The sequence below is a fragment of the Camponotus floridanus genome, unplaced genomic scaffold, assembly GCF_003227725.1.
Source record: "Camponotus floridanus strain SB8 unplaced genomic scaffold, Cflo_v7.5 scaffold34, whole genome shotgun sequence".
Classification (NCBI taxonomy): domain Eukaryota; kingdom Metazoa; phylum Arthropoda; class Insecta; order Hymenoptera; family Formicidae; genus Camponotus; species Camponotus floridanus.
Window position 1 is genome coordinate 1,173,179 of NW_020229481.1, and position 14,652 is coordinate 1,187,830.

General features: G+C 34.4%; 1 protein-coding gene across 2 annotated transcripts in view; it reads left to right on the plus strand.

Moving 5' to 3' along the window:
* The window catches only part of LOC105256699 (neuroligin-1), a 269,355-nt gene that overhangs the window by 88,924 nt on the left and 165,779 nt on the right, over positions 1 to 14,652 (plus strand). For both annotated transcript variants that reach the window (XM_025410760.1, XM_025410759.1), the window contains one exon: positions 7,442 to 7,494. The gene's annotated coding sequence lies outside the window, so the exon portion shown is untranslated. The remainder of the gene's footprint in view (positions 1 to 7,441; positions 7,495 to 14,652) is intronic.

The following is a 14,652-nucleotide window of genomic DNA, read 5'->3' on the forward strand; positions in this document are numbered from 1 at the left end:
GACAGCTATGACATCATGTTGATTTAAGAAGTCGATAAATAAAAGTGTAATTTTATACTTTTCTTTCTCAATATAAAATCTTATACTGTATAGAGTTTTCACGTATTCGTTTGCGTGTATACTTCAATTCTGGAGAAGGATTTTTAATTCTATACAAGCAATAAAAAGTAGCACACTTCCGAAAATTACGTTGTTTTCGTCAGTAAAAAAGTACGCTTGAGGGATCCCCTTAATTGTCGTGTTGATAATGTTCAAATGACACCTCCTCGCGCTTGATGGTTTTACGGATTTGAAATCAATGGTGTTCCCATAAATTTCTTCCTTCAGTTTATATGATTTTTGATATATCCCGTATATTGGGATAAATGTACGTATGCATGTGTATAGTCGCAACACACCGTCTGCCCAGACCGTAGTAAAATCGCAATTTCAAATTTGTAATTCAAATCGGCGGGATACAAGATAAATTACTGACCCATCCACGCCTTCTCCCGTTTTCCTTCTGAGGAAAGGAGCAGCCATCTACCTGATATTCTGACGAATAAACTATCCTACTTGTACAATATTCCGAGCTATTCCGTTGGGCTAATTTCCCAATTAAAGCCGAGTTATTGGCCGATCTCGTGTCGTTCTCGCAATATAGGTTTTCTCCTCTTAAAGTTCCTTCTCCTATCGGAGGTTGGAAATTATCGTGGCAATCCTGATTTTATTCGCAGCAATCTTCCGAAGAGTTGATTAAAACTCATTCCAAACCTTTCCCTCAAAATTCTTCCTTCTTCCAATACTTCTCCTTCTCTTTAATTTTCCTTGCGTAACAAGTTGTAGCAGATAATAACACTCCTCATGGTCAAGATACTCCAGTTAATATAAGCTTAATCAATTAAAATTAACTCAAGTTTGACTCATTCCTTTTTTGTCAGATGGAAGATCTAACCTAACCTAACCTAAAAAGAATATTTTATTCTCGACTCTTCATGTTTCTATGTTTTTCAATAGCTATCGATTTTTATCTTATATTTACACATTGCAATTTCTTTTATCGTTTCGTTAAATCCTCCATTTTTTGCTTTTACAATCTGCTAGAATTGACAAACCATTAATCGATGCGATACCGACATTTGTGTAAAAAGCGGATTTTCATCTCGGGAGACGCTGAATATTAAAATAAAGTGTCATATATTTAACTGGCGCAGTAATTAAACATACACAATGTACCGTAATAGAATTCCCTGTCGTTCGTTTGGAATATTGCGAGGTGACGTGTAAATTGTAGGACGCGCCGCGCAAATATAAAATTGCTGATTGAAACGCGCGCGAAACACGAACGAACGTACGAAAATATTTTGACGTCCGTTACAAAATTATCCGGATGTTGAACGACGATTAATATCTTACAAAAATTTCACTAGCTTGCAAAAAAGTAAAAAAAAAAAAAAAAAAACAATACCATACCGGACCCATCGTTGATTCATTATGTATATTTAATATTTGCGTAATTGCTTTTGCTTTATTACTCCATGGAGTATCGTATTTCGATTACTCTTGATAACACGATTTTCGACAATCACCGAACATGAAATTTCGCAGCGGCTGCTATCGGCCTATCATTTCACCGGCAATGAGTATCATTAATATTCATTTTAATGTTCTTTGATTGCTGTAACAATAAACGCTAATAATATTATCCATTTAATACGCGTGCAGTCTTTTTCGCATATTGACGCAACGAAAAACGGAAATTATAATAACGATAAATAACCAAAAAAAATCTCTTCTCTTTCTCAGAAAGTTGACAAATAAATTCTTTTTCTCTTTTACATATGTGAAAGACAATAATTAACAAGACATCACATTAATATATACAGGGTGTCCCAGACTTAACGAATCAGCCGTTAATGGCAGATTTCTGAGATCATTTGGAAACGATAATCTTAATACCAGAATGTTGAGGAAGATGTAGTTTCGGCGCTACAAAAGATTAAAGATTACACAGGCCTGCAAAAAGGGGGTCAAAATTTCTTTTTAAGATGCAATAGCGATTTTTGACGTAATTTTGTGCGCTGAATCCGAATCTGGCCGCCGAATTTGCGTAGAACGTCAGATTTTTTAATTATTTGTAGTTGAATAGCCCAAAAATCGCTATTTTGGCAAATTTCATGAATTTATTGTGAGTAAACCAAATTTTTTGAAATATTTCTGTCAATGGCATCGTACAGTACTCACCTTCATCTTTCGAATCCACTTTCGATTACCGCCGCACGATTTTTTTTCGCTCAGATATACAAGTTATAAGACTGGTCATGCATAGGGATCTAATAATTCTAAATCAACCGTGCCACCTCTTTATTTCACTACGAATCAAAATTAGGATAAAAATATACATTTTTAAATCTTCTGTCACCTTTTGAAATTAAAAATGGCGCATCCAATATGGCGAATAGAATCACAATAAAAAGGCATAAAATTTAGAAAAATTTATCAAAATGTGTAACAACTGTATTAGATATTTCTTTACAATACTTTTTTGGACAACCGAACCTGACATATGTCAGTCTTTTCAACTTTCAACATCATGGATCTACCATATTGATGTCTATATAAATTTTCTTTAACGTAAATTTTCTTACAACGTCATACTTATATATCTCAGCGAAGAAAAATCGTGCGGCGGTAATCGAAAGTGGATTTGAAAAGCGAAAGTGAGTATTATACGATGCCATTGGCAAAAATATTTCAAAAAATTTGGTTTCCTCGCAATAAATTAATTTCATGAATTTATTGCGAGGAAACCAAATTTTGCCAAAATAGCGATTTTTGAGCCATTCAATTACAAATTACTCAAAAACGTTACGTGCTACGCAAATTCAGCGGCCAGATTCGAATTCAGCTCACAAAATTACGTCGGAAATCACTATTGCATCTTAAAAAAAAACACCTCGCAGGTCTGTGTTACCAATTAGCGCGTTACGTTCTCCTGTGGGACATAACGCATCAAGGAACCCGCGTACACCGCGTATATCGATATCGATAGAGGGATCAATATAGAATAAAAAATAGAATTCTGCAGTGAGCGCGATGCGACAGTAGTCAATAGTTTAAACATTTTTATGAAGTCTTCCTCTTTTCATAAAAGTTCCCCTCTTCATAAAACAATAATATATATAAAATAAATATTTTCTAAAGAAGGAAATATATCTTTCATGTTACTACGTTATTTATATGATAAACGTCGTGGAAATCAAGGACCTCACGTATTTATGCTAAATGTTTACCGGAGAGGATCGCGGAGGAGACAGAAATTTGTTCTCCCGCGGAAATTTGTTCTCGCGCAAAACAAGAAACCCCCTAATGTTGAAACTCGCAAACAATTTTCACGCTCGCTATGAAGAAGCGACGGTAAATTCCGGAGGTGGATGACGGTGCATGGGAATTCAAGGCGGATCGATGTCGGATAAAAACAACGGATCACAGAAGTGCAGCGAACTCGCGGGCTCCGGGAGTGGAGAGCTCATAAATAAAAGATATTGCCGGGGTTTTGAGAATGGGAGGTGGGGGAGGGGAGGGAGAAAGGGCGGACAATTATTCTCGGATAGAACGACGTGCTTCTTGTGTCATCGAATACATTACCTACGGTATATATATATATATATATATATATGTGTGTGTGTGTGTGTGTGTGTGTGTGTGTGTGTGTGTGTGTGTGTGTGTGTGTGTGTATGTATGTCTACATTGCACGATGCACGATGCTTATATTATTTCGCCTCGCGAGATTCCGCTTAACCCGGGCCCCGATCGTCGTCGCCGCTCCACTAGCGTCTTTTTCCACTGGCGACAAAAACGCGGCGCGAGTCGAGGAGGGACGATACTACCGAACGAGTGCATATTGCGCCGGAATTATTCTATGCAAATCGCATTATTCCCGCCTCACCGCATTACAACCGACCGTAATGTATTCCGGAGGGGGATTTATGCGGCTTTGCCGGAATAATACCTGACTTAACACATTACTAAGGAGAGAATCGGGCGCGACAATAAGAGACTCGGTAAACGGGATGAGATCTCTCGCGGTTGTTCTTATAATTAGTTCTAATTACGTATGATTTGGAGCTTGGCGTATATTGTAACAGGCGTGTGATTATTAATTACAGCAGTTTGTATGCAATGACGATTGTGATTGTATTAAATATTTAAAAAATTCCCGCAAATTTTGATTATCGTATATCAGTACTATTTATCTTACAATTTTTTATTTTAATTTTAATTGCATTTAATAACACACACAACGCGTTTTCTAATAATATTGCAGAAGAGAGATAAACTGTATATACGAAAAAAATACAGTATCGGTATCAAAAATGTTGCGTTTTTAGAAATAGAAAAGTTGTTATTTTAATGAATACAAACATATACAGAATGTCTCATGGAAAATTACTGAAATTAATCAGCTGTCATTTTTAAACATATAGAGAGTAGAAAAATTAAGATATCTTCTAATAGAGAAACATTTGCATAGCAATTTTACTCATATATAAGACTAAAGATATTTTTATTAAATATTATTTTTATTTAATAAACTTAAATAAATATTATTTAATTTTTATTATTATTTATTGTTTAATTTATTATTTAATTTTATAAATATTGTTTAATTAAATTGCGATTTATTAAATAATTTTTATTAAATATTGTTTTTATTTAATAAAGTTAAATAAATATTATTTAATTTTATAAATATTGTTTAATTAAATTTTATAAGAAAATGTCACAATTTTATTGATGTAATATATTTTCAAATTAAGTCTCTTTCATAACGAAAATATAAAAAAAAAATATTACATAAAATTTTTTATAGTTTTTGAAAATCTTGATTCGGAAAATACTACATCATTAAGATTGTGACATTCTTTTATAAATGTTTATTAAATGATAAAAATATCTCCGATTATCTTCATGATAAAAATATCTCCGATTAATTCACACGTAAATGGAACTGTTAAATCTATTAAAAGATATTTTATTTTTTCCATTTTTTATATACGTTTAAAAGTGACAAGTGATTAATGTCAGCAATTTCCCGCGGAATATCTTGTATAAATATTACCAAATTATATTTTATCGTTAATATTGTTATTTTTTATGCTTAAATAATTTTAGGAACTTGAGTAAAACAGCTAGGGAAGCAAAAAATAAAAAACTTAATTATTTACTTGTGCTTTCAATATTTTTTGAACAGTGATACAATATTTTTGACTGATAAAGAGCGAAATAAGGACAGATGTATATTTATTGTCAGTATATTTATTGTCAGATAAAACTGCACAATTTATATATGAGCTAACTAGATTAACTGGCTAAAGTATAATCTTCTTTACGGCTCGAGAAGCTTAACGATCCTCTGTGTATTCGATAATGGCGATACCGGTGCCATTAAAAGACGCTTGTCTGCCGGCTCTCTGTTGGCCGTGGATTTGCATAAAATGATTGGAAATCTCCGAGAAAGAATGCTCGTTACTCAGTGCGTTATCGTGCGTGATGTCACCCTAATATACGATACTCATCGTACAAACAGATGACGCCGTTTCCGAAACAATGGCCGGATATGAATAAAAATCGAGCGTAATATCTCTCTCTTTCTCCTATGTGTATCCGCACGAAAATGGATAATTATTTTAAGTTTATACTCAATTTCTCGCGAATAAGAGCGACACGAGATTATGCTGCAGGTTGATGCAATATTGTAAACACGCTGATACTTCACCAGGAGTTAACGTCGCGGACACGAACCGCTGCGCGGCAATAAATTACAACGTAGATTAGAATAGTTAATGCCAGAGCCCCGTTCGAACGGGCGCCGCTACCTAGTAAATCTTGCAATAGTGTTGTAAACTGATGGGACCAGATGCGAGGAAAAGGGGAGAAACATATCAGAGACGGAGTCGCGTCTAATACCATTAACAATACATCAAACTCAAACCTGGAGAAAATGCTGGTGATCCCGAGAGATATCTTGCGCGCTCGTGGAATAATATTTTTCTTCAGGGAAATAGCATATTTATCATTTCGCGGCGCGAATGAAAAGATCTACATAAAAAGAAGGGGGAAAAAAAAGGAATTTTTGGTGAAGCGATCCATGCGAATATGAAAAATTATACGTATCCGAAATGGGGGATACCTGCCCAGAATTCCCCATCTGACATAAGTGATTTCTCTCGCTTCTCCGTCCAGATCTCTCTTGTCCTGGTGTATCTCTCATTTCGGAGAGTTTCGAAGTTTCGACGACGAACGAGCCCGGTTTCGCGCGAAATTGCTGTCCCTCACAAAATCTTAACGCGAATCCGTCGACAGTCTATTACCGGCGAGTGCTGAAATCAGCCTAAATGCCAACTGGAGGGATTCCCGGGGAGGATAGGGAGCGGGTGTGTGCCGTGTGACCTCCCGTGCGAAGGACGATGGATGCTTTCCTCGACGGTGGTGGCGGTTTACCAGTTGAAGGCGCCAGGACCAGGACCGGAATTTTCGAACAAAAGAGCGGTGGTTCTGATTTAGTGGCGTGCATAATTTCGTCCTGGTCATAAATTAATATTTCCACCCCTTTTGTCCATTCGTCGACCTGCCTGCGGTCGCGGAAGAAAAGGATCTTGATGAATGAAAATCCTTTTACAAATTCCGATGATATATACGGGCGCGTCGTAATTTTGTCAACAGACCTGAATTTACGCGATTGTGCGACACTTTGTCCCATACTTCGAACGCGAAATTTGTCGCGCTGGAGTTATTAGCATTTAAATTATGCCAATATATGACGATTATCGCCAAAAAGTTAATTCAATATTATTAATTGATCGATAGCGCGTAAAAATTGAGATATAATATAATTATTAATTGTAAATATAATTGTAAAAAATCTCCTTTGATTTTTTCGTAGCATTTGCAGTACATTATTAACATTCGTGAAATGCAAATAATATTTTCCTACCACATTTTATAAACAGATAAATTACTGTATAATTTGACGTAAAATAGATGTTTATTAGAAAATGTAAACAAAATGTGTATCACTTTATATTGAATAATTTTCTCTATTGTTCTTTTTTGTTCTAAAAGTATATGACAATTATATGTCATAATTGCGTTTATACTTTTATGAATTATATGACTAGAAAATTAAAATTAAAATTAAAATTAATATCCTTTTTCGCCTCAGCTCGGCTTTGGTGAGAGAAATTCATTTATTATTTCAATGATTATACGCTTTAATAACATTAGAGACTGAAAACAATTTCTATATATACAATAATTAACGTTAATTTATATCAATTACAATATCTGAAAGCATTTGGATTATTATCATTATTCCGATAATTATCATTTATTTAACATAGTTAATTGTCTTGTGTAACATTCATCACAATTATTAATATTTTCCATATTTTTGTTACAGATTTTCCGTCGTACCGGATTATATACCGTATTAAGCTGCACGATTCCCTTAAGGTAAGATTTTATTAAAAGAAGATTAACATTTACAGAAACTTGATTTAAATTCGACGCGGTTGTGTAAAACGAAATAAAGACGTAAAAAGAAAAAATTATCCACAAACGTTTCGAATGAAAAGGCGGGAATTTAAGGACGATGGAACTGCATCGCAGAACGATATATTGCGATGTAAAACTACAAACGTTAAAATTAAACAGTCCGTTAACAGCTTTGGAGCGTTTCCATCAATTTAGGCTCTTTTTTTTTATTCGAAACGAACGCCAAGCCTGGTCGTGCTCACGAAAATTTAAATGTACGTCGGCGGATATATACGCGAATGTGTGTCTCTACGTATACGCGAAGCTTATCTACGGATTAAGACTTAAGCCTCGAATGGGGAAAAAAGATCCCATCGATCGACTATCCGGTCAACGCCCAGTCCGCGTGAATTAAACGACTTGGATTCGCTGCGTGCGCGCAAACGTAAAAGCATAATTAATCACTCGAAAATATTTGCGATTTGAAATCGACAAATGTTTCACACGCAATTATTATATGAATGTATTAATTACGGACGCTTTTGTGAGTGCTATTCAAAATAACAAGTGTTCCACCGATAATAAATCTCGCATTTAAAAGATAGTTGCTGTAGTAAAAATTGATATAATAAAATGTAAATGCACGCCCCCGCTTTGGAATTTAATAACGCGAAAAATTACGATCGCATATGCGTAAAATGCGGCAAATTCATAATAATTTGCGATTTCTGTGCAGGAATTGCGAAAGAAATTTTGCCGAATATTGTTCCCGCATTATATTATTTGTTCGTCATGGAATGAGAGCGCGCGCAATTTTCTAAATTCTGATCCATGTCATTCAGCTTTTTTTTGCGAGAGACATCGATATATTTCCCGCAGTCGTTATAAATAACTACATCGCGACGTAAAAAATTTAGTTTTATACAACCCCGGAAAATTGGTCGACATGAAATATTGGTGTCAAATAAATGGAATATTCCGCGTGTCGTTTGACGCACCCGAAATTGGAGATAATAAAAGGGGGAGGTGATGTACGTCTGCGAAAACGTTGCCGTTAGCCGATCAACATTAATTGGACTGGCCTTGGGTCGCGCTTATGATAACACGAGTCCCCGTTTAATCCATAATTGACGCGTTGATCAACGGTTATGACAGAATCCTCGGCTGCAGCAACCGATTATCAAAAATATCACCTCTCGCGCACATCTCTGCGCGATAACAAATTCGATCGCAGATGCTGACGGATTGTAATTCAGGAAATCTGATCGAAGATTAAAATGTATCATTGCGCGTAAAAACCCTCGAGATCGATCGCAGGCATCTATCGCGAAATAATCAGAGAGACGCCATTAATTGCGCGAGATTTATCGCGATTATTTTGTCGCGCGACATGAAGGCGTCACGGAATTATTTGTAGATTTTTCGGACAGTCGGATGTTCGCGCAAACTCGTTTAACTGATATTACAACCTTGTACGTGCAGACAGCTCGTTGCTCGGTCGACTGAATTCGCATCATGTGAAAATATCATGTGACATTTGAATCGCATAACGCGTCCACGTTAGTCTCGAGGATCAACAATTATCTCATTGATCAACGAAAAATTATTTCACAACTATTCGTCATTTATTTCATCCACGTCGGTTTGAAGCGCTTTTGATGTTTGAAAATATCACTGGTATAAGAATGAAAAAATATTTTCTCTTTCCTTTATAAAATTAGTCAATTCCTGTTCTGAAAATAAAGTAAAAAAAAATATGACTACAATATTTTTATTAACTCTAGATTTCCAGATATAATATTCAACTCTTTTAACAAAATAATCAATTTAAAAAGTTTTGCGGGAAAATTTAATATTAAGACTTAAACGATGTTTCCCGGTCAACTTTGCAAAACGAGGATGTATTATTTTGATAAGATAGGAACAAGTAAATCATCTTCCTATGATATTGTTGGTTGTGTAATTGATAAAATAATTGATGGTCTACTTTTATGACACTTCATGCTAAAAGGGAGCGACTATGCAAAAATAATTATTGCTTTTGCGATCTTCAGGCTCTTAAAATATCATAGAAATGACGAAAGGCATTGATATAAAGGCATACATTACTTCTTACGCGATTGATTCTTCAATCAATCACGGAGATTCACTTTAGATGAATTACAGCAAGTATGTGTTCAGGTTTTATTTTGATTACCTTCTTGATTAAAGAAATAATTGTACGTTTCTGAAATGACAAAATCAGTTCGCCATATACGTAATAAAAATTATTGACACACATGTACGCAATGAATTACAAAAGAAATGAAAAACAAAGTATTTAAAAATAGCGGCAAGTTCACAAAAATCAGATTTGTGCTAGGCTCAACAAACAAAATAAATTTATGATGCCAAGCTAAATTCTTTCACTGAAAATTTTCATGACAAAAATGGAAAATTTCTTTAAATTCTAAAAGAAAATGTATCATGAAAATGAAAGCTAAGAATTTTAAGTCTTTCCTCTTACATAAAAATTGATAAGAATTGATTATTTTAAAGATGGGAATTTTTCATGTTTGTCAAAGTTTTTAGACAAGGTCTTTCATTAATAAAAGCTTCTCTTTTTCCTTTGTAATAATAAAAAAAAAAAGAAATCAGTTCACTGGGTTGTCGATTATTACAAGATACCTTTGTCATGTGTTACGCACATTGAGGAATGTCGCAAGGTATTTGAAATTCTATAGGGATCGCTTTTAAATTCGAAATTCCTCCTTTCAATTTCCGTCAAAGGTCTCGTTTAGCAGAGTGTCTGTTCTTTCTTTTTTTCTTCTTTCCTTCTTGTCGCTCTAGAAGCGCATTTGGTACGAACCGTCACGTTCATCGCGGTGGCAATTTGTCGGGCGACAGGACGTCAGGTCGAGCGACTGAAATTTTTAATTCCTTACGAGACGAGAGGTAGAGCAAGAGGAAACGGTGGTTCATTTGTTCTGGGACAATTATGTTCCAGCTCGAGAGTAAGACGCCGAGACATAAAAGCGAAGGGGGAAAGAAAAGGGGAAAAGAAGAGATCGTCTTCGTGCATTGCAGGTGAAGTGTTGCTAAAAATGTACCATAATTCGCACCAGGGTTTGTAAATTCCTTTGTTGAAATGTGCACCAGCGTTAGTAACGCCATCTGGAAGTGTGCCTTGGGATAATATAAACTATCTTTCGAAAAATCAATGTAGTCGATCAAAATACGATAGATCAAATGTGAATCAAATACGCTTGAAGACACGTGTTGCAATATATTGTCGTCAATTGTAGTGTTAAACAGTGTTAATTTTATGATCAACACATTCTTAGTTGCATTACAGTTCAAGTATGTATTTGATAAAAAATAATTATACATATATGCAACTGAGAATGATTGATAATAAAATTAACACTACAATTGACAACAATATATTGCAACACGTGTCTTCAAGCGTATTTCATCCACATTTGATCTATCGTATTTTGATCGATCATATTGATTTTTCGGAAAATAATTCATATTATCTGAAGGCACACTTCTAGATGGCATTACTAACGCTGGTCCAAATTTTAACAAAGGAGTTGATAGACCCTATCGCTCGTTATAACGGGTCCTTTATTGTGTATTCCAATGTTATGGCAACTTTCCCTGATTTAACTAATTTCCGCGTCAATCCTCACAAGTTAATAGCGAGAGTGTCGTCAATTACGCCTCATAATTTACTCGCTACAAATATAATCTTGTATGACTTTCGTTAAATGGTTAGATTGCGTCATGTATTCCGCGATTAACGTGAAACGTATATTAGGGAAACTTTATTAGTATAATCAGAAGCTGCTAAAGTTCTACTTGTTGTCGCGCTTTCCCACGGTTGTTGTTTCGTTTCACTGGTTATACTCTACCAATATATATATCGTATTCGTATACGAATGCAATCTCTCGCTTTTTCCCTCCTCGTATGATTGTCGGTGCCCATTTATATCGCGGACGAGTTGTCGAAGCGTCACCGACGCGAACATATATATGGAAACCATCGTGGTTCCTGTAATTTGCTTTCGTCGCCCGTCAACTCCACGTCGGCAACGCCTGCCTGACTCGGATCACGCATTGACTTTGCCACTACAGTTCCCTTTTCGCATTGAGTAATTACCAAGTGACTAATTCAGACATGATTCCTGTGAGAAATCAGTCTGTTTTACGCATTATGTCACCAGAGAATGATTTTAAGTAATTGTCTTGAACATTGATACTTGATTTCTCTATCAATTTTACGACGATGAGTTGATCTTTCTTTGACGAAAACATTTGGAAAATTGAATGGCGAATTTATTTTTATGTATCTTTAGAATTAATTATACATACTTTTATAAAATACCGATATATTTAAATATTTTACAAAAAAAAAAGAAAGACTAAAGAGATCACAATGTTGAAATATTTGTAGGTATACATGCAGATAGTAAAATAAAATACTTTTCAACAACATAAGCAACAAAGTACGACAGAGATGCTTTCCTACAACTCGATATAGAGTGAAGCAAAATCGAGGTAATTGCGTAAAAAATCATGACTATCAATAACTTCAAAAATTTTTATATTTGCAGCATTAAATAAATAGATTTAAAAAAAAAATTTTTTTTATTTTATTAAAAAAATATTAATCTGACAAAAAATTATATTATAAAAATTCAGCATTAAAATTATAATAATTAAATTTGAAATTTTATTTGTAGAAATTTGATTAATCATAATAAATGATTAATAGTATAATTAAAGTTAGTATAAATAAAGTTATATCATTATATATCAAAGCAAAAAGCGATTTTTTTTTAAATTAATAGATCTCTCTCTCTCCCCTTCCCTCCCCTCCCCATCCCCTCTCTCTCCCTCTCTCTCTCTCTCTCTCTCTTTCTCTAGTCGATATTATTTTAATATACGGTTGCTTTAAAAATTAAAAACGTTTATTTAAAATTATTTAAAATTGAAAAAATTCTACATAAGCAGACTAGTAACTACGTCGAAAATTTAATCCATTAAATTTCCATATACTATGTTCAATTGTGTGCCATACCTCCCTATGTCTCCTTGTTGAAAACTACCAAACTACCATAATCATCTCTTGTAAAGAGGAAACAGATTACTCAAATACAATACAAAGCCTATTACTCATGTTTATATAAACATTCTTTCACTGTTCTCATGTTCTAAATCCTGAAATTCCTGAAATTGATTGCATATATGTACGAAACATCCTGTATACAATTTAAAATTCTATCAATGTAAAACGTTAAAAATTTGTACTCGTTTGTTGATTGTCTAAAAAAATTTATTTGAAAATTGATCAACAACATGCTTGAGTTTATGAAGACAATCTTATACAAAAGTACACCTACAACAAACGCGGCATTTACTCGTCTTTATCATACGGAACTTGCTTAGCAATTAGCACGATGTCTCTTCTCTATCTCTCTTCGTTTCTCGTCAAAGAAATACGAATATAATTATCAAACAAACTTACGCCACGCTGCGTACGAGAAAGGCGTTACGCAGGATATATTAAAGCATACAGTTTCACAAAGCTGACGCAAATGTTGACGATACGATTGCCGGAACCACTCCTTCGTTCACGGTTGACGCGAGTTTCCGTTCGTCGAGTTCCTCTCGAAGAAGACAAACTGCCTCGCCTGTGGCGTATAGTCGATTTTCGCAGAGAAAGCGACACTCTATATCGATTGTATGCGGATATTTCGTGAAAAATGAAATCTACAACGTGATGATGTCGTGTTTTTTGAGGGTTGTTACCAGTCCTTTAGAAAGTTCTCTGATATCAAGCGCTTGATCTCTTGGAGAAACTCCTTTAGCTAACTCGATATGTTGTCACGTACGAACGTAATTATCGAACAAACTTAACTCGTTGTATTAACTCGAGCCATTTCAAGGCTTGGGAACTGCTAATGGGAATGTCATTAACATCGCACTCATCGATCCATAAATTCGTAAAAACTTTGGCGAACGATGATAGGATCGCGAAAACAAGCGCGACGTAATCCGTTTAAAAACTCCGCAAAAACGCGAAATCCAACGTAAAACTATTAAATATTGCAACATCGGTGAAAGAGCACCTGGGGGATAATCTCTTAAAATAATATAGACAAGTTACACAGCACGAATTTAATTTCCATTTCGACTTATTTTATAGAGGGTACAGTGTGCGTCAACGATCCTGTCCTAGGCGGGGCAAGGGAGCGTGGCAGTGACTGATTGGCCAGTTCTATGCCCTTGCCCCGCCTAGAACGGGATCGTTGACGCGCACTGTACATTCCTAAGCATGAAATTTCAAAGTCGCATATCTCAGAAACCAAAGAGAGCGGCACCAAATTTGAGCAGTGTATTACTTAAGAATGTATTCTCTACTCTCTAAAAATGAATCAGTGAAAATATCACTAATTTAAACAGTAAAATAAGATTTCACTGAGAATCAGTAAGTATTTTACTGAACTTCAGTGGAAACACTTATTTTTTGTTATTTTATCTTATATTTCACTGATTATGGTCAGTTAAAATAAAATTCACTGTAAAATCGGTAAATTTTATTGTAAAACCAGTAATTGCTAGTTCGTTCATTTACCGCTACAATCGCTATCTCTCTCGTATCTAATTTTAGTTATAAGAATTATATAAAGTTTGCAAAGAGCGACATTTAAAATTAGAAGTATTACTTTAATTTAATTTCTGATACAAGCTCAATAAGAAAGGCTTCAGATATTAAATCGATCTTTATAAGTCGGACAAATAAATGTCTGGCGACTTAATGAAAATTATTTGTTCGTTATCTATTTAAAATAACAAGTTCAATATATATGTAATATAAATAAAATAAAATTTTTAATATAATAAATATTTAGTAAATATAAATAAAATTTTTAATTTTATATGAAATAGATAGAGAGATGAATTATAGTTTAATATTACTGACAATAACGAAAGAAATATTACTGATATTGAGAAATATTACTGATTGAAACAGTCAAAATTATTAACTGATTCTTTCAATAAAATATCACTGATTTACAGTGCTGTACTTATAACTGTAATCAGTGACTATTTACTGTTTTTCAGTGATAATACACTGATTCACTTTTA